The 21417-nt window shown below is 38.6% G+C and overlaps 1 protein-coding gene across 8 annotated transcripts in view; it reads left to right on the top strand.

Annotated features, from left to right (window-relative positions):
* The window catches only part of Pik3c2g (phosphatidylinositol-4-phosphate 3-kinase catalytic subunit type 2 gamma), a 364812-nt gene that overhangs the window by 1928 nt on the left and 341467 nt on the right, over window positions 1-21417 (top strand). The window contains exon 2 of one of the 8 annotated variants that reach the window (XM_087904032.1): window positions 9748-9861. The exons of 4 other annotated variants lie outside the window; for them this stretch is intronic. The gene's annotated coding sequence lies outside the window, so the exon portion shown is untranslated. Of the gene's footprint in view, window positions 1-1106; window positions 1217-9704; window positions 9862-10389; window positions 10485-21417 lie in introns of those variants that run through there. 3 more of the 8 variants (XM_087904031.1, XM_087904034.1, XM_087904033.1) reach the window with 3 other exon arrangements.

Genomic DNA, 21417 nt, shown 5'->3' with positions numbered 1-21417 from the left:
CTCCCAACACAAATAGAATGCTAGATTTAAAGACTTTGTTTACTCAACCCAGGGAACTTTCCAACACAGAAATTGTTAATGGTTATTATTAATCCGAAAGCTTTTTGTACTATCTGAAAGTATGGTCTTTTCTTAATTGCCTAAGATGAGCGTATTGTTGAATCAAACCCGAACTCTTCAGAAATTGCATGCTTCATTTGATCCTGGTAATGAGACTCAGGAAAGGCCATCTGTCTCCTGTCACAGGCAAACACAATGCATGTCCCGTAATTGGAGGGAACATAGTAACTAGAGGGGTGGTAGAGGTCAGCTGGTCCTGAATGACAGTTATCCAGGCTTCAGGAGGCCTGCTTGCTCTCAGCTCTAATCCTGCTCCCACCTACAAACAAGCGGCAGCACCGAGTAGCTGGAGAAGCTTTCCGTGTCCACAAGATGGCGCTCTGCAATAGTGAAAAGCAGGTTTGCTTCCTGGAAAGAAAAAAAAAAAAGCCTGCGCAGGTTTATTAACATCCACCTTGGATGACTTTGGAAAACGGAACCAGTCCCGCACCCTGCTTCCCTCTCTACAAGAAATGGAAAGATATTCATGCCTTTCTTTATCTGTGGTTTACCTCACTCTCTGGAAAACACCGGCACACAGCAGTTTAGATACTGACTGCACCAAGAAAGGAAACTAGACATGTGAACACAACCGGTATTATCACAAAAATTCATCAATTAATCGAAGATCATTCCAACTGCTGTTCTCTTTTCTTTAGTGTCAAGTTATTACATCGATATTCTGTATCATATAATTGCAGTAGATATGAAATTTTTGTGATGTTAGAGAATCAAAATGCAAAACTAGTTGGCTTTAGAAGTTGCAAGAGTTAGTACCAATCACAAGTGAGAAACTTTGGACTTCAGCTGTAGGAACAAAGAAAAAGCTGAGGGTGTGGAGTAGAAGGAGATCATTTATTCTGAGAAGGGAGCAAACGTTCTGTGGATTCGTGTGTAGACTGAGGAAGTGAAACACTGATTTTTAACAAATTGTTCATTCCGTGTGCCAAGATCTACAGTATTTGTGACACCCAGAACATTGCAAACTTACACCACCTTCATTTAAGTCTGTAACAGGGATTTTATCGTTCAGTGAAATGGAAGTCACTGTATTTAGAAGAGGAATGTCCACTTTAATCATCAACTAATCTTTTTCTGGAATACCTGGAAGTTTCAGGTATGGTCAATTTTGTTAATCTAAGAGCAAGTTTGGGAGTTGTCAGTTACATGACAGAATGCGTGGCCACGGGGCACTGGGTTAACTGAGAGTGTAATGATGTTTACAGATTGCTACAAACACAAGAAAGCTGCAAACATGTCATAAGCCACCTTTTGGGGGTGTCTTCTGCTGTGGTTCAACCACAGTGGGATCGTGCATTCCAGGGTGGGGGTATATGGATTAGAAATGTTAGGTAGGAAGCAGGGAGATATGAAAGAAATTCAGAGATACGGATACTGGGAGGGCAACTCAGTGACTACCGAATACTGAGTTTGCCTGTATTTTTCTTCATACACTTTTACACCCCAATACAAAGGTCGGGGAGGTGGGAGGCAAAAGTCTGCTTTAACATGACACAAAGGACAACCGGGACAGTTAGTTCCTTCAATACTTGAGACATCAAATCACTATTTCCTGAGTAAAGCAGTTGATGTTTTGGGCAGGATATGCAGTGAACACACCCTGGACCAAGTATCCTGTAGGCAGCCGCTCCCTATGTCAAACATCCTATTTTAAATAAAGGAGCAGGAGTAGCCCTGAATTCTCTGAAGTTTGGTCAGGGTGGAGTGATCCACTTCTATGAACCACCATAATGTCCAAAACACCCTAGGTCAGGGTGTGTAGCCCTATCTGTTGTCAACAACTTTGGAACAGCAAAAATAAGCTCAAACTTTCTGACTTCCAGCCAAAGTGGAAAAGGCTCGCATTTGTGGGTCCCACACAAACACCTGTGAGAGGTGAGAGGTGCAGCCACTTCATCATAAATATCTCCAGGAGTACCCCCTCTTACCGCGCAGTAATCATCTTAAAAATGTGTTATAGCTGAAAAACCTACACTGAAATAAGACAAACACCTCTTGCTTAAACATCTGAAGGAATGTGATGTTAGAGTTCATGCATTTCTTTTTTCTTTTTTGTTATCTTACATTAACATTCTAAGGTGGCATTCAAAAGGGGGTCTTCCCTTAGACAGTTCTGTATCTTCACAGGGGTACTCTTATTCACCCCTCCAAATCTCCACCTCTCACACACCTCTGCTGGCTCCCTCTTCCTCCTAATAACCACGGTTTCTGCTTCCACAGTGCAGGAACTGCATAGCAAACACGGTTTTCTTAAACTATGTAAGAAACAAGGTTTGGATTTTTCAAATGTAACCATTGATCTTCAGGCACTTTGAATCTCAGTATATCACAGATTATATAAATATTCACACCACGCCTACTTTTTAGGAATTGAGAGAAATTACCTATGTGAAACTAGTAATTTTTATTGAAGGAAAAAAATAAGGGTACACAAATTATGCATGATATTTGGATAACAGATATCTTTATACCAGTAATACATCTTGAAGGCCATGAACTACTCAACTGTATGAAGACATACAGCAGCTGTATTTATCCTTCAAATTATATTAAAATTACAGTTATTTTCAAGAAAATTATATTTCAGGGAGAAACACTCAGTTGAAAACTGTAAGTAAAACTTAGCAAATGTTAATGTTTGGAAACACATAGGTCTAATATTTTTAGATCATGAACAAAAAGACTGCATATCTCTAGGGAATTCAACTCCTTATGGAGCATGAATTAGTGTAGAATGAAGTGATGTCCATCCCTGACTCCCTGTTGTCAATGTAAAGGGAAGCAAGAGGCCCACTCTTACTTTCATGCTATTGTTTCGTAACGTAGTGTGAATATGATGAGGTTCAAGAATTTTTAGAACACCATTTATGAGCTGTGAAATGCCACAAGACTGTAAGCTTGTTCAGACACTAGAACATTTCAACCACCTCATGGAGACTTCCTCAAACACATTCCATGTAAGCCCCCTTTATGTCTCCAGGGATAATTATTGTCTACTTTTCTGGTAATGGGTTCAGAGCATGCCCACCCCATGGTGACAACTGATAAGCAGTAGTATCGGGTAAGTCACCCTATGACCTTCTCCCACCCTCTACTTCTAAAGTAGATTACACAGCAAAACGAACACTTTCCTTCAAAGTACGGTGTAAGGTCCACATTCTGGTGAAGAAAGAAGTGTCCTTATTGCCAAAGACACAGGGGCACAGTAGAATCTAAGCAAACAAGATGTGCTGTTTATTGCTGTTAGCTCACACCCTGTTCTTGTCTAATCGCATGTTTTACAGAGTTATCCATTTCAACAAATTGAACCAAGCACGCCAACAATGCACAAGTGTGCCTCTTCCTTTGGTTCTTCATTTATGAAAGGTCTTACGCCACAGGAAACTTTTATCAACTGAGTCTGTCACCTCTCTTGTTAATCTGTCTCTTGTTAGGTAGCTTTGACAGGAATCATGACATAAAGAAATTACATTTTCTTCCCTTACATGATCACCCAATTTTATTTCCACGTTTATAGATCTCTGGGATTATCCTGTCCAGACAGTATTTAATTTACTCTGACAGACAATAAAAATCCTGGTGTCCCAGTGTGTTCGTAGGCTTGATCACAGTACATAGCACATGGGAATGATTATCCCTGTTCTTTAACAAAAGGGAGTCATTAATATGCAACATATTAATTCTATAGCATCAGTTATATTCTATTCTCTTGTCCAAAGATTTGAAATAATCTTTGTCTATTCTTGTCTAAACCCTAAAATAATTAAATCAACCTAATCCCAAATATTAATAGTGGACAATAACATTGTCTGGATACTCCCTTTCTGAAGTAACTGTAATTCTAATAGAATTTAGAGAACAAATACTATTATACATTTTCAATTTCTTTTTGTTAAGTGTTAGGAATCAAACTCAGAATTTTAAACCTATATGATAAGACTATATTTTACTTATGCTAGTAAATCTTCATAAAATAGTTCTCAGAGCCTATGAAAGTAAATTATGGTAGGTAATATAGCTTTAATCTGTGGGTCTGAAATCAAAATACAAAAAGTGGAACACTAAATTAGACCTAATTCGTCTTCTTTTTTATGTTTGCTCTCCAGTAAGAATCAACAACTGAGTTTTGCCCTTCTCAGCCCCAGGTCTCCACAACACACTGCTGAAGCAGGTGTGTGAGTTGGGACCAGGTTTCAGACAAGAGGGAGAGTATGTGATTATTTTAAGGCCTGAGATACCTCCATTTTACATTTTGTAGAACTACTAACTTGGTAGAAAGGCAGGAAGGGGAATGAGGCCTTTGACAGGCTAGTGCTGACTATGAATGGAGAGGAGGAAGGATGCTTGGGACAGCCCTCACCAGACTCAGGAATGCATATAAGGATATTCATTCATACACATGCTCTATATTTAAGAGTCCATTCCAGGAAAATGAAGAACAAATAAAGTAGAAGAACGGACAATCTGACCACTGCCATTTTCAAAACCATACAAATCCTACTAGAGAGGTGCTTTAAATATTTCTGGCCTGGGAAATGACATAATTTCTTTGATTGAGTGATATATACATTGTCAGAGGGAGGGAGAGAGGGAACACTTAGGGTTCCTCTTGTCTCTTCTCTGTCCATAGAACCAGAGGAAATAAGTTGCCCATGGCTAACTTGACTGATCTCCACTCAACATCCCTTGGTAATGTCAATATTCAGTGAGTCACTTTTTATTCTAATTTATCCATTACAATCTGAAAACTACTTGATTACCCTATAATCATCCTCTTCTGAGAAAATGACCAACTGTTCCTTCCTTGGAGCTCTACACATGGATACGCTGTTGACAGCTGGAAACTCTAATCTTGTTTTAAAGGTCAGGCACACACTAATTTTCCCAGACCAGTACAATCCCCACAAAAACCTTATATTCTTCTGGTTCTGTTGCCAGCAAATAACCACAACTGAAGTTCAAATTCTGAGGCAGCGTTACTATGCTTGCAGGATATCTCCCTTTACTTTTTGGTTTCTTTGTTTAGAAAATTTTCTTCTCCCTCAATTTAAGGGAATTTACTTTGAAGCTATCTGAAAACATCCATTTAGCTAATAAAACATCAGCTTTTATCTGACCTTTGGAACCAGACTGGATCCAGTGACTGACAGCTTTAATGTGACCACTTAAAGAATCCAGAGAAATATTCACTACTAAAACTATTTGTCTAAAGCCATAAATAGCCAAAGTACACCTTACCACAGAACACTAAGAAATGATCACCATCCATCATCGCATGACATTTTCTCAGTGTTTCAAATTTTCCTAAACAACTTACAAGAGTTAAACGTTTTGTAGCCATAGTGTAGATTTCTACATCCTTAGAATGTAGTCTCTTTTCCTGGATGCCCATTCTTAACTGTGGGACCCATGTCTCTTTGATTATTATTCAGGAATACATCTAATTTTCATAGCCAGTGCATGCTTAGTTTTTAAAAATGTGTTTTATGTGTATGGATATTTTTACCAGCATATATGTCTATGTCATGTGCATGCAGCTCATGCAGAGGTCAAAAAGGCAGCAGATCTCATGGGACTAAAGTTACACATAGTTATGAGCTGCCATGTCCTGCTGGGGAGTGAACCTGTGTCCTCTGAAAGAACAGCCAACACTCTTAATTACAGAACCATCTCTCCAGACCCCAAGAGAGATTTTTTTAAATTTTTATTGAGCTCTACATTTTTCTCTGCTCCCCCCCCCCTGCTTTTTCCCTCCCCTTCAGCCCTCTCCCAAGGTCCCCATGCTCCCAATTTACTCAAGAGATCTTGTCTTTATCTACTTCCCATGTAGATTAGATCTATGTATGTCTCTCTTAGAGTCCTCATTGTTGTCTAGGTTCTCCGGGGTTGTGATTTTGTGGGCTGGTTTTCTTTGCTTTATGTTTAAAAACCACTTATGAGTGAGTACATGGAATAATTGTCTTTCTGGGTCTGGATTACCTCACTCGAAATGATGTTTTCTAGCTTCATCCATTTGCCTGCAAAATTCAAGACGTCATTAATAATTTTTCTGCTGTGTAGTACTACATTGTGTAAATGAACCACATTTGGGTGCTTTTAAAAGAAAGAAGGCAGCCAAGACCTGTGACTTTAAATGAAGTTTTAAAAAGGACATCTCATTAAGCCATTGCTAGCCAAGTGGTAGGTGGTTCAGTACCTTCAGGGCCATTCTGTCATCCTGGATCTGTACTCAGGAAAGTTACTCAACTGTTACCATTGAACAGTGGTCAGCAAGAGGGCTACGTGCCAGGATGCTGGAAATACTGTCCTCAAAAGGATAACGTGCCCATACACGTAAAACAGCCAGAGAATTAATTATAGCTTAAATCTCAATGTCTATAACTTAGACTGACATACCTCTCATTGGAGTTTCATATGGCCAGTTGAAATTCTATCATGAAAAGAAATTAGGAAGGTATATGGGGGACACTTTGCAGACTGGCATGCTAATGTGTTCTTGAATATTTAAAGCATACAGGATGGATCTCCCCAAGAGAATCGCGTGCTTTCAACAGCAATGAAAGGTAGAAGTTGTGCACTCTAGGCTGAAGCAGAGCACAGTTGGAATGGAATCTCCGGGGTCTGAGATGATCCCGCTAGAACTATGGAGTAGCAATATCCCACTTTAGAACTAAGATCCAAATCAAAAGTCTGGATGGAAGTGTCACTCCTGCCTTTGTTGAGCGGTACTCCATTGTGCATATATCCAATCTGGTCTTCAACGAACTCTTCTTACTTGTTTGTTATTCAGTAACTAGGTAGGATTTCAAAATAAAGTGATTGGATTAATTTCACTAACAAGCACCAGGCTTGGCTTGTACAAGCTTTGGAAACATCATAGCAATTTCTTGCTCCTTTATCCTGGGTTTGAACACACACAAAATTGACAGCTTAACAGTGCTAGCTCATGATGACTTCATATTCTATTGATCCCTGTTCACTCATCCTTATCTGAAATGAAGGAAAGGATAAACAACTTTCTTTTAATATAAGAGCAATGTGTCTCATGCTTGATTTTCAGATAACTTTTTAAGGAAATGCTCCTGTATTTTTCAGCTTCCTATTTAAAATAGAGATGCACAAATGACAGCATAATACTCACAACCCACTCCGTGTACTTTTCACCAAGATCCTGAGTGGTTCAGACTGGTGTGCTTCGCTTGCCATAGTACTAGGCAGAAGCTGCATAACACACAGCCGAAGCTGTGTTAACACACTCCGCAAGAGTAGGGAATTGCTACTTCCTTTCACCACACCCTCCCTAACAATAATCAGCTTCTGGAATTCCAGAAGATTTTCTTGGCATCTGTTTCTTAGTGAATAGGTTTCTGCTTCAAAGGATTTTTGTACAATGATATTAGGAAGAGAGAGAGGCATGCTAAGCATATTTAAAAGATTCATGCAGTCAGTCTCAAGGTTTTGATCATCAGTCTTTGCATTTAGTGTTAGAAAGGATTGTCAAATTCTTCCCTATATCGAAGGTCAATGATAAAGTCACTGTCAGACTTATAGCAAGTGTGCAGCTTGACAAGATGGCATTTTGAACAAAGAATCTGATTTGCTATAGAATGGAGAAGGCGACACCTAGAGCGGAAAACAACATGGACTTGGGCACTGATTCTATCCGGGAAATCTTTAGGAAGACATTTGATTTTTTGTTTGTTTGTTTTGTTTTTTGAGATAGGGTTTCCCTGTGCAGTCCTGACTATCCTGGAACTTGCTATGCAGACCAGACTAGACTCGAAATCATAGAGATCTGACTTCCTCCGCCTCCCGAGAGCAAGGATGAAAAGCACACACCACCATGGGCAGCAACACTTGCCATTCTTATGAGCCAAGCTTAAAAAACAGCCAGCAGAACTATCACAGGCCTCTCTAATTCCAGAGTGCACCTGTGGAGAGATGGGAGGCAGAGACAGGAGAATACATAAACTTACAAACCAAATAGCCTCTTACATAGTAATAAAGAGGCTCTATCTCAATACATGGTTGAAAGGTGAAAACTCACATCTGAATACTGTCTCCTGAAGTTCACACAAGAGACATTGCACATTCCCCACAGAAAATAGCATGCAGGCATGACATGTGCATGCACACACAGAAATACACGTTTATAAATATACACATGTGCACATACACACAAGCACACACAGACATACACATGTACATATGCACACACACATATAAACACATATACACATATTTAACTATATGCATGTGCACATAAATATATATATATATACACACAAAAGCACACACTCATACACACACACATATATTCATACACACACACCATATAGCCCCTCGTTTTTTGTATGCAATTTCAGTGGTACAATGTAATTGTTTTGTCTAAAAACAAAATATAGTAGTTATAGATACAAGGAATGACATTATTTAACAAATGTATAAAACAAACCCTGATAGGATAAATTATAGAAAAAACATAACTGTCACTTGATTTTATTGTTAATAAAATTTCTAGTAAAATAGTTAAGAACACATGTTAAACAAGGATATTTATGACATTAAGGGGCATACTTCCAAAGGAAACACAGGCAAGGTTAATTTCATGTCCTTTCCTGGCGGTGAATAATTGCTATCAGACTGTTCAACCATAATCTTCTAGTTTACCAAGGTTAGATTGCTCCTATTTACTCAGCCCAGCTCTCAGCCCCACCCTGTAAACTATGTGTAGTCTTTTTACCTTAATGCATGATAAGAGAATTACGGATACAAATATTTCCAGTTTGGAGAAAATTTCCTTATAATAATCCCTTGTGTTAAAAAATAACTCAAATGTTTTATGTGTTTTGTTGACTTGAAGAACAATTGTTACAAATAAAATTATCATGAATCTCCTTGACTGTTTAAAGCTCTATGGGTGTAGCTCAGAGTGGAACATTTTCCTGGCATGTGCAAGGGTGTGTGTGTGTGTGTGTGTGTGTGTGTGTATGTGTGTGTGTATGTGTGTGTTTATGTGTGTGTGTTTGTGTATGTGTATGTGTGTGTGTATGTGTGTGTGTGTGTGTGTGTGTGTGTGTGTGTGTGTGTGTGTAGAAATCCAAAGTATCGCCGAAACCTAAGGTTGTCAGTGTTCCTCATGGTGGCACCACACTCCTTCAAGGTTGAATCACCTACCACTCTGAAGGAACGTCTCTTCAAGAGTATATTGGAACTCAGTTCTCTCTCTTCTCCCATCTCTCGCTCTCTTTCCATCTCCATCTTCCTCTATTCCTCCCTTTCTCTCTTCCTCTCCCTTTCTCTCTCTCTTTCTTTCCCACTCTCTCTGCTGATGCTACTGCTCAACTGCATTGAAAGAAATGAAACTCAACACAATGGGTCCAAGAGACTAGTGACTGAATCAAACCACTGAGACATTGAGGCAAAATAAGTGCTGTCCTTTTAAATTAAGATTTATCTCCATATTTTGTTATAATAATAGAAAAGTAGTATGTTTCTCTCTATATAAGAAAAAGTGAACATGAGGGATTCCCAATTTTGAAATGTAAATATAGTAAATATCTTTTTCTGTGTATTTTTTAAAGTGAACGTGATTCTGGAAGTTCTGCTCTCTGCCCTTGCATGTAGGAAATCGATCTTAGAAGAAACTATAATCAAGTTAAGAAACAGACAAAAAGAGAAAGGGACAACAGATGGCATCATATCCCTGCTTTTGGCTGAGCCTCCCTTACCTGGAGCCAAGTAAGCATTGACTTGAGTTGACTCAAAGTTTCCACACATGACTCAAAGTCAACAGCAAACATACTAGTCTATTTCATTGCGATCTTTGAAAATACTTTCAAGGGGGGGTGTTTCTTTATAAATTTACTATGTGTTCTAAGGCAAAAAGTAATGCTTGTCATTTCTAAACTGAAAATAGAAAGGAACATAGTGATTTATAATCTTTTGGTGGCCCAGACTTGCAGGCTCACAACAGCTCCTGGCACTGGAATTACTGAGTCTTCTCTATACGCCAACACAAGCAAATGTGATTTGAGAAAGAAAGTGCCTACCTTATGCATGTAATTTCAAAACTGCATCTCTGTTTGTATGCTGCTCTTTGGGATTTTTTTTTTTTGTAAAGACTCTTCATAGCACACAGAATCTAACTCATGTTTAGGGCTGTGGCTTCAATCTGTATCTATCCTGTCAGTACAAATCCTTCTTTTCCACATGATCCTCCAGGGTGATGAAAACTAGGTTCTTAAACAGGTCAAACCGGTCAGGCAGGGCATCAGGAGCATGTGAGATAGACCTGTCTTCGCTTCCCTGGGACCTGAAGAGAACTGAGGACATGTGCAATTTCAGGGAGAAATTTGCTTCAGGTAAGAGATTCAAATGAAATGCTTCCTGTCTTAAACACACGGGAAGATAAAGTGCTGCAAGTATAGTATTGTTTCAAAGTTGAGTTGTGTTGTGCAATGTCTCTGCCATGTTTTGCAATAGAGATCTGGCATGTAATCCTCCATTATCTGAACATTGATCCCTCCCCTCTCTCTTGCCCTTCCCCTATACTGTCCTCCTCTCTTGCTCTCCTCCTGCTCCCATTCTGTCTCCTCTTCTTGCTCCTCTCAGGCTGGTGCACCACCCTCAGTTCCATTGATATTATTTATACTGTCTTGTAAATGCTCTTAATTCTACATTCCTGACAGTGGTGAGCTACATTCAGCCCTATCTGCTGGCAGATTTTCTTTCAAATTCGTGTTTTCCAGTCTGGCGTATCCTCAATGATACTGCAAAAGGAAATTATTGTTCAATAGACGGGGATGTCCTTTTAACCTGTGGGTTCCAAACTGGCAGAAGGTCCTGGGGAGAGAAGTAGTTTCTGTGTGTCGCTCAAGCTGGGATCTTGCTGTATCTTGTCTGCCTACTTCTTCACTAAAAATCCACTGAGGAGCAAAATGGGCTAACGTGCATCCCATTTACTCCCCTAACCATCTGTCTTGACAGACAATAGCTTTTCTGATGCATGGGATTGAAACAAGAATAAGATAGTTAAAGCTCACCCTAATATACAGCATGTGTACCCTGTTCATATTGGAAAGAACTGTCAAATGCAAAATTGTGTCTCAGGAAGCACAGAGAGAGAGGATGTAGACGTGCCACACACAGTAGTAATGACACCAGTCAGCTCCAATTTGAGTCAAACCTTTTCTATTTCAACTCAACATCTCATTCCATGTCATGCCTCTTGTTCTCTATTGTGTCTATTGGCATTTGGGGCAGCTAAGAAGCAAGTCTGTGAAACAAGAATAAAGTAGCTGAACAGGGAGATAGAGATAGAGAGAGAGAGAGAAAGAGAGAGAGAGAGAGACAGAGAGAGAGAGAGAGAGAGAAGTAGTCCCCAATATGCAGGCTCTTGTGTTGCTATTGTGAGACCTCAGGATCATGATTTCATAACATGCATAATAACTGATATCAGTTTTCATGAGAAAGCCTTCCCTAGCAAGCAAAAATTAATATAATTCTCATAATGCTAGGAAAAGATGACAAAACAGTCATTTCCTGTCTATAAAATTATTACGTTTGTTTCTATCTAAATTATTGCTATTCTTTCAAATTTACGACCTGATGAAACAGCATAAAGTTAGTCATGACAAAATGAATCTTAATACTTACTTATATTTTCAAATTATCAGTTCTTAGCAATAATTCTTTTATGAAAAACACATGCATTTTAAGTCATTTTATTTTCATTTCTTGTTGTGCTAAATAGTTGGGTTCTGTATTGCATATTTTGAAGTAATTTTCAGCTCCAGATTAAGAAGAGATATGTTGTGTAACACAGAATTTACCCAAAAAACCTGTTTTTTTCTTGGAAATTTTATTTCTAATTCTTTAAATATTGCTGTGATTTCCCCCCTTTGGACCCTTTGTGAATTATGGAGGAATCTTTTTGAAGTTTAAGGACACATGATTCTTATTTTTTTTTTACTACACCATATTTAGGGAGAATAACCTGTATACTTACTTTTAATTATATTACTAGTAGCCAAATGTGTAGTTAAATTCTATAAGTAATACTTGCCCTTGGAAAGAAAATTACTATTTGTTACAATATCCACATATGGCAACTACACCAAATTAATGAACTAAATTTGTCAAATTTTCAGTGTAGCTAATGACATTTTGTCTGATTTATCTACAAATGTGAGATTTAGATTTAACAGTTCTACTAAGAATGTAGATTTATTATTTTCGTGTGGTGCAGCAAAGCATTGCCATGTATGTTCTAACAATGTTCCCAAGGCACACACTTCAAATGCCAGCATGGTACACAGTTTCCTCCTCTGCGTTTTAGCCGCTCTTGCTGTAGCCCTGTTTTCTCTGTTTTTTCATGTAACTGGAATAGTTAACTGTTGTTGCTTTTTTTTTTTTTTACTAATTACCTAGGATATCTTTCTTTCTCTGTTTTGAATTTTAGGAAATCTTTATGCTTTTCTTTCTCGTGTATTCATAATAAAATTTCCACTTACCTTTGTTAATTGTTCCTTTTTACAAACACAGCTTAATGACTTGTAGATTTTATGTTATATGCAGGTGATTTACCTTTACCTAATTGTGGCACATATAGTTTTATATATATATATATGTGCGTGTGTGTGTATAAAATAAAATTATAAATTCTATATTATATTTTAAGGTAATATATGCTATATATTTTAATAATATTCATTCTATTTCAATTAAGATATGACAAGGCGCTTGAGATCAGTACACCCCTTTTCTGTATACACACTCACATTAGATAATTCTTCCAGTTTGATTGCCTTGCTTTATTGTTGTTTTTCCATTTTCTCTGAGGACTAGTAGGAAAGACATTCCCTATCCTAGAAACATCTGAACTTGAACATGTGTTCTACAGAAGCCTAAAACTATGACTCTACTTCTTCCTGAGTGATAAAAAAATTGTGAAGGTTAGATATCCCAGACCTAACTCACGTAGATCTCACCTGTGTTCTAATTTCCAAATCTCAGTTAACCCTGAGAGCCATCTTCCTTAGAGTTTACACAATGTCAGTCTCATCTCATGGAAGGGAAATATTGTCCTAAACAGCAGTTTAGCTGTCTTGTTGTTGTGTGCACATATGAGGGCTTTCTGTGTTCCTGTGTCTACATATGTGCCTAGGTAGTACTCTGCGAGAGTCTCTCAAGAATTTAAGGGGAAAACTTTCCTTGATTTATAATGATGAATTCATGTGTGGAAGAAACCCCTCCTCAGTTATACTCTGGCCGTTTTCCTCCTGACTACAGGCTTTAAATTACTTTGCAGGGACACACAGAGCTAGTAAATGTTATCAGGAGTATTTTAGACTTCGTCTCAAATTTACACTGCTGCTGTAACAAGCACATGGAAAAGTCTCAGGTGTAAGACTTAGCCATCCTGAATCCTGCTTATAGCTCACTATGTTTGCTTAGTTGAGGTCTCTCAACTGATTAAAAAAATGCTCTCTTTTTCTATCTCATATTTAGTATTCTGAATCATTTGCTAACATATTTACCATTTTGGGGAATTTGAGCCATGACACAAGAAAAACCTTAGCTAGACACTCAAGGTTGTGTGACCTTTCCTGAGGAGACAAGATTTTCTCCAGATAGGACACGAAGGGCAAATTTGCCATGAATAACATCTTTGACTCAATCAACTACTTCTAATTCATTTTTGGCACGAAGGACAAAATTGAGAAGCCTTGATTCAGTCAGATTTCTGTTCTCGAACCTCAGCTGTAATGAGCTGCTTCCTGTTGTTGCTAGAAAGTAAGAAAATTATAATCCCTTTGTGTCACCTGTAAATAATAAATGTTTTTTCCTCAACTGCTGTTTTTGTAATTTTTGCCAATTATAAATATGAATCTTTTATATTAATAAATGATAGAATAGCAGCAGCAATGTTTCCCTTTCTGGTTATAAAATGGAAATTTTTGTGTGGAGCTCAATTTTGCTTTAAATAATCTCAGATTTTTCTCCTCATTTATTAGTAGTGAACATGTGTGTATGTGTGTGTTGTATGAGTGAGAGAGAACATGCATATGTGCATGCATGTGTGTGTGTGTGCCTGTGTAGTCTGGAGCCTGAAGACAGTTGTCTTCCTCTACCATTTCTCTATTTATGTGCTGAGACTGAGCCTCTCACTGTACGTGGAGCTCTCTACTTTACCTGGATTACCCAGCCTGCGAGCCCCAGCTGTCTACCTGGCTCTGCCTTCCCAGCACTGATGGTGCATGGCCTTGGGTCTGACCTTTGCATGAATGCTAGGGATTCAAACTCAGGTTCTCATGCATTTACCCAAGGGGCCATCTTCCCCTCCCATAATATGGTTTTTAAAGTAATGAGTTTAAAAATATTTGCAATACTATTTTAAACTAAGATAATAGCAACTGGTTATGAAATAACTTCTCCTATTACACATTTCACATTAGAAAATTACAAAGATTTCTGAGTACTAATTTACATAAAATTTAAAAAATCTGAAGGCTTGTTATAAAACATGTTTACTTGCTGAACAGTGAAACTTTTTCCTAACAATAAAGCAATAAAGTTGAGCACAGTGGCTTTTATTACCCATATCTTTCTACACTGAAGTGGTTCAAATGGTTTTATTTTATTTTATGAAGGTGTATGTACCATATCTGTGTGTGAATCTGATATGCATATTTAGAAATATATGCACCATATGTGTGTGTGTGAATCGGATAAATATATTTAGCACCATCTTTTTATCTGTACTAGTACCCATCTCTAGTTTTTTCCTCTTTATGTTTTGGAGTTGTTTTTAATGAAATGATTGGTCTCTTCTATACATTAAAATTTTAGCAACATATCTTATCCGTTCCCATCACCCCTTCCTTTTCTGATGTGATAGTCTTTTAAATTTTTATGATAAAACTCATATCCATGCTCTATAAATTATTCATTTAATTAATATTTTAAGTAAAAGATTATATTTTCAGTTTTGATTATGTTATCTCATTATGTTCAATATTTGATATCTTCTCTTATTAATTTCCTTTATAACTTAATTTTTCATTTCAATGCTATTTTGTATTTTATTTTATATGTTGTTTAAAATTTAATTGTTTCTTAATTTTCAAAGTTTATATAGCTAGTGTTCTATGCTATTTACTTAAGCATTTATTTTTAGACCTAATATGTTCTTTCTTTCTGTGTGTAGGTGTGCTTGTGTATGTGTATTCATTTGTGTACCTGTGTGTGTATACCTACTTGTACATATGTATGTGCCTGTGTGTATGAGTGTGTATGAGTGTGTGTGTGTGTGTGTGTGTCTGTGTCTGTGTCTGTGTATTTTGAGACATAGTCTATGAAAGTCTGACTGTTTTAGAGAACACTGTAGACAAGTCTGGCTTCACAATTACAGTGTTTATTTCATCTGCTTCCCAAGCATTAGGACCATATGCTGAGCACTGAAGCCCAGGCAACAATATATTCTTAACATTTACTTTATTTTTTGACGAATATTTGTTCATCTAGAAAAGCAATTTTATTTAACTACTCATTCACCGTGAGTGAGTATTTTTTTTCCATCAATCCCCCATATTATTTGTAGCTTATTGGTTTTCTCATTTTTTGCCTAGCTTCTGTTAGAACAGGGTCTCCAACATTTTAAGCGTGAAATACAGGAGATGAGAATATCCTTCAGCCCTTTTCTTGTCCTTAGCTGTAGCTTAATTTCTGAGTTCTGGGATTTTTTTTATTGATTTCTTTGTCCTGCTAATTAGTTAAAGCAGACAAGCTTCCCGTAGGTAAGTAAAAAAAAGGATATAGTTTTCTCTTACCCAGCATGGCCTCTTCCACACTTTCTCTTCATTTACCTCCCCTAAACTTATCTCCCTTCCCAGAAAGAGCAAACTAAATGCTGAACAATCACTGACATTTATATTAAGGCAAATTTTAGTCATAGAAAGCATACAAGAAAGGGTTGGGGGGCTTCCACTGAAGTAGACTGCAGTCAGCAGGGAAAGGGGTAGAAAGAACTGACCAGCGCTTACCCACCCAGTGAGGTAGCCACAGAGAATAAACCATCTGCCTACCAATGTTTCAGGCCCACAGTTTCTTCAGATGATAAAATAAGTGCCAGTCAGTGGCATGTAAGTGTGTGTGTGTGTATGTGTGTGTGTTTGCATGTGGTATGTGTATGTATAGGGTATCTGTGGTAACTGTATGTGGTGTGTGGCGTGTGTGTGTATATGTGTAGGCATATATATGTAGACTGTGTATATGGTATGTGTGATGCATGTGAGTGTATGTGTGATGTGCATGTGTGGGTATGTGTATGGTATGTGTGTGGTATGTGTATGTGTAGGGTATCTGTGGTATCTGTATGTGGTGTGTGACATGTGAGTGATGTGTATGTATGTATATGTAGAATGTGTGTGTGTGTGGTGTGATGTGTGTGTATGTATGTATATGTAGTATGCGTGTGGGGTGTGTATGTGTGTGTGTGTGTGTGTGTGTGTGTGTGTGTATCATGTGATGTGATATTTGTTTCTTCCATTTCTATCTGATCCAGTTTACTTAATATACGGCATAAAATGGATTGACAAAATGCTTGTCAGACTTTGCAGCTGGTGATGCTAAACTATAAATAGATTCTGGCTTCTCCATTAAAAGATTTTTTGATGAATTAAGTCACATTAATAGACATATGCCACTGAAGAAATAATGTCACATCTAAAGATATTGATAGGGAATGAGGCCTTCCATGTTTATGATTTTGTTAAGCTGCCCCCTTGTGTTCTTTCATTTAACTATTAATCTAATTCATTGAGAGGACACATTATATTCTACAAAGGAATTCTCAATAGTATAAAGTATTTTATGTTGTTAAAATAAAATTCTTCCTTAATATAGTAAAAGACAAATATCTTCACATTATTACTGATTTTTTGCTGTAGTTTCCTTCTGAGATTTCTCTAAGACCTTTGACTCTGGCACTAAATTTGCTCTTCCCTCCTTGCGATATAAAAGAAGGACTGCACAGGTCTGTTAGCAACACTTAATTGACCTATGAATTTAAGATTATGTGGGAAAGAAGTTGTAAACTGAGACAACCTTCTTTCCCTACCCTGCATTTATGAACTCAGAAACAAGACATTCTGTATCAATAAGTTCTGCACAGCAACACAATGCTTCCCATACCATGTACAAGGAAGACAGTACCACTCTGTGAAACTTTATTTATGAGATAAAGCTGTTCATCCCATTGATTCCAGACCCATATTCAAGTTCTCCAAAGAATAAAAATACACTGAATTATTTTCCCTCCACTTCCACCATTAGGCAAATATTTACAACAGTGACGAGAACATCCATATGCTTGGAAATTTTTCTATAATATATTAATAATTAACAGTGATGCTACAGCCAGATGGAAATAAAGATGAATATAGCATATGCATGCATGTGCATGAACATGTATGTACACACAGAGACATACATCCTTTGTATTTTACTGCAAGTATATAAAATCAGGAAACTAGTAAGAAAGGCAAAGCAAAAGCGTTTATATTTAGAGACTACAGGAGATCAGCAACTATAAATCTACAGGAACCTGTTGTCACATACTGGCAATTTACAGCGTAAAGAACTGACTGTCCATGATGAAAGGCAATAATGAATCTTGACGTAGTCCAATGTTGGGGTGACATCTGTTGGGGTCCAGCCTTGAAGGGGTTCACACACTCCAGGGTAGAGGCATGTGAATTCCACCTTTGGTCAAGGTGGAATGGACCAACTCTGTGGTCTCCCACAGAATCTGAGTCATAGACGTTAGTTTAGAGCACATTGTGCACTGGTGAGTGAAGGTGAAGTTGCGTTCCCTGACCTGTTGCTTTCATTTCTGCTAATTCCTGTTACCTTAGAGTGGACACTGAGGAAATACTGTTTATGTGTGAGGACTGTACACAGACTTGATTAGGCTCAAGAGCTATTTTTTTCCTCCAGTAAAATATTTAAAGACTTCATTTATGATTCATTTCAACAAAATTATCAAAGGGATGAAAGTAAGAGCTAGGCAAGATGATGCAGATGCAGCTTGTCATCTCATGGGAGGCTGAGGCAAGAGCATCAGCAAATCCAGGGTTAACATGTGAGATACCTTACACTGTGAATTCAAGGTCATCCTGGACCGCAAAGGAAGAAAAGTCAAAAAAAGAAAAAGAAAAAGAAATCGAACGGCTTCAACAAAAAGTAATCAATGTAATACTTTTGGACCAGGATTCTGCAAAATGCTAACAGAATTGTTTGTGGTTTTTCCTATCATTGTTGTCAGCACAAAATGCCAAAGGACAATCTCCTTTTGAAAATTTATCATGAAAAGGCGCAATATTTTTAAGGAGGGATCACATTTTTAAAACATGCATTTGAACTCATGAGACTTTTTTTAAAACTAGGAACAATCAAATTTTTATCAGTAAAAAAGTTAGAAATGTTTTCAAACTAGCTGGGCAGTGGTGGTGCATGCCCTTATAGCACTAGGGAGGCAGATGCCAGTCCAGTCTGGTTTACAGAGAGAGTTCCAAAACATCCAGGGCTACAAATACATGGTGCGGGAGAATTGTCTGTATTCTGTCAATCATATTTTAAATAAACGCTGATTGGTCGATAGCCAGGCAGGAAGTATAGGCAGGGAAACCAGACAGGAAGTAGAGGTGGCACAATAGAAATAGTAGAATTCGGGGAAGCAGGAAGCTCCCTCAGCAGTCCTGCTCAGATCACGGAAGAAGCAGGATGTGACCTGCTCCACTGAAAAAGCCATGTGGCTAACATAGATAAAGATAATGGGTTAATATATGTTATAAGAGCTAATACAAAGCCTGAGATAATGGGCCAATCAGTTTATAACTTATGGAGACCTCTGTGTGATTTTCTTTGGTAGCTTACCAGCTGTGGGAACTGGACAGGATAGAAACCCCAATAAGCCCGGACCTCATGCAACACACACACACACACACACACACACACACACACACACACACACAAATACATAAAAAGGAAAATTACATACAATTTTCAATATAATTTAAAGAGCTACCCTGTTTAGCTTCCTGTTTAGCATCTCCTGAAAGCATGGAGAGTGAAGAATCTCGAATATAGAAGGGCAACAGAACGGCGTTCACTGAGGTTTAATCTACACGAGTACTTTGATTGCTTTATTTCATGCATACCATATTACTCTCCTAAAGAGAAACTGAGTCCTTCCTCTGGTTTCTGCTCACTTGCAAACACCCAAGACCTTGTGTTCAAAGCAAGGAATAGTTAACAGCATCCACATTCCTCCAGCCTAGTGTTATCTTCTTGTATGTTCATTTTAGTTCCAACGCGGAATAACAGTCCTCTCCTCAGGGTCCTGTAATAAGTTGATGCAGACTACCTTAGGTCTTTTATACCTGAGGTAACCAGGGAACCTTGTCTTTCCCTCCACACCCATCAAAGACATTTCTATTGAGTCCCCTGTGGTTCAGCATCTTTATTGTACATTCGAACTTTGGCCTGGTAAGGTACCCAGTACTTGTAGTTTCAGCATTTGGAAAACTGAGGCCATAGGATTACCATGAGTTCAAGGCCAGCCAAGGATACAGATTAAGAAGAGAGAAATAAAGAACAAGACCAAGAACGTGTGATAAAGAGAAAAGGAAAGTCTACGAATTGTTTCAAAACAACTATGAGATACTATTTTACACCGGTCAGATTAGCTAAAGTCAAAAACACCAATGATAGCCTATGCTGGAGAGAATGTGGAGAGAGGGGAACTCTCATTCATTGTTGGTGGGAATGCAAACTTGTGCAGCCACTGTGGAAATCAGTGTGGCGGTTTCTCAGGAAACTGGGAGTCAACCTCCCTCAAGACCCAGCAATTCCACTCTTGGGAATATACCCAAGAGGTGCCCTATCATACCACAAAAGCATTTGTTCAACTATGTTCATAGCAGCACTATTTGTAATAGCCAGAACCTGGAAACAACCTAGGTGCCCCTCAATAGAAGAATGGTTAAAGAAGGTGTGGAACATATATACATTAGAGTTTTACTCAGCGGTAAAAAACAATGACATCTTGAATTTTGCATGCAAATGGATGGATATAGAAAACGCTTTACTGAGTGAGGTAAGCCAGACCCAAAAAGAGGAATATGGTATGTATTCACTCATAAGTGGATTCTAGCCATAATTAAAGGTCTTTGAGCCTATTATTCGTGATCCTAGAGAAGCTAAATAAGGTGAACCTGAAGAAAATCCTGTAGTTATCCTCCTGGAGATTGGAAATAGACAAGAGTCCCAGGTAACCTTGGGTGCATGGGGGGGTGGGAGGGTTGTTGGAAGGGGAGAGGGTTAGAGAGAAGGGAGTAGGGGAGGAGTGGGGAAAACTCGGGGGACTGGAATGGGGGGAAGGGAGGAAGGATGGTTATGGGATCAGGGGAGAATATATCTCAACTAAGGGAGTCATTTTAGGGTTTACAAGAGACTTGATTATAAATGGGATCCCAGGTCCAAGGAGAGATCCCCAGATTGTTCTCTGGACAGAGGAGAGGCTGCCTGAACCGGCCTTGGCCCATAACCATACTGATGAATATTTTGCTTATCACCATAGAACCTTCATCTGGCGATGGATGGAGATAGAGACAGAGACCCACATTGGAACACTGGACTTAACTCCCTAGGTCCAAACGAGAAGCAGAAGGAAAGAGAACGTGAGCAAAGAAGGCAAGACCAGAGGGAACCTTCATCCGACGATGGATGGCGATTCAGACGGAGACCCACATTGGAGTACCGGACTGAGCCCCCCAATATCCAAATGAGGAGCAGAAGAGGAAGACCATGAAGAAGGAAATCAGGACCGCGAGGGGTGTGGTCACCCACTGATACAAGGGGACGGATGTAATGAGAGTTCACCAAGGCCAGTTGGACTGGGACTGAACGAGCACGTGATCCAACCAGATTCTCTGAATGTGGCCGGATTCTCTGGATGTGGCTGGCCCTGAGTCTTTCTGAAAAACCATTGACAATGACACTGGGACTTGTTTCCTCTGCATATACTGGATTTTGGGGATCCAGTCTGTTTGGAAACTCACCTTCCTGGACCTGGAGGGAGGGGGGAGGAATTTGAACTTCCCACAGGGCAGGAAACCCTGACTGCTCTTAGGGATGGAGAGGGAGGAGGAGAGGGTTTGGGGGGAGTGGGAGGATGTTGGGAGGAAGGGCAGAAATGGAAACTCTTATAATTTAATAAACTTTGAAAAAAAA

The sequence above is a fragment of the Myodes glareolus genome, chromosome 3, assembly GCF_982192425.1.
Source record: "Myodes glareolus chromosome 3, mMyoGla1.1, whole genome shotgun sequence".
NCBI lineage: Eukaryota > Metazoa > Chordata > Mammalia > Rodentia > Cricetidae > Myodes > Myodes glareolus.
The sequence above is the reverse complement of the archived record's forward strand: the minus strand, read 5'-3'. Positions and strand labels throughout refer to the sequence as shown.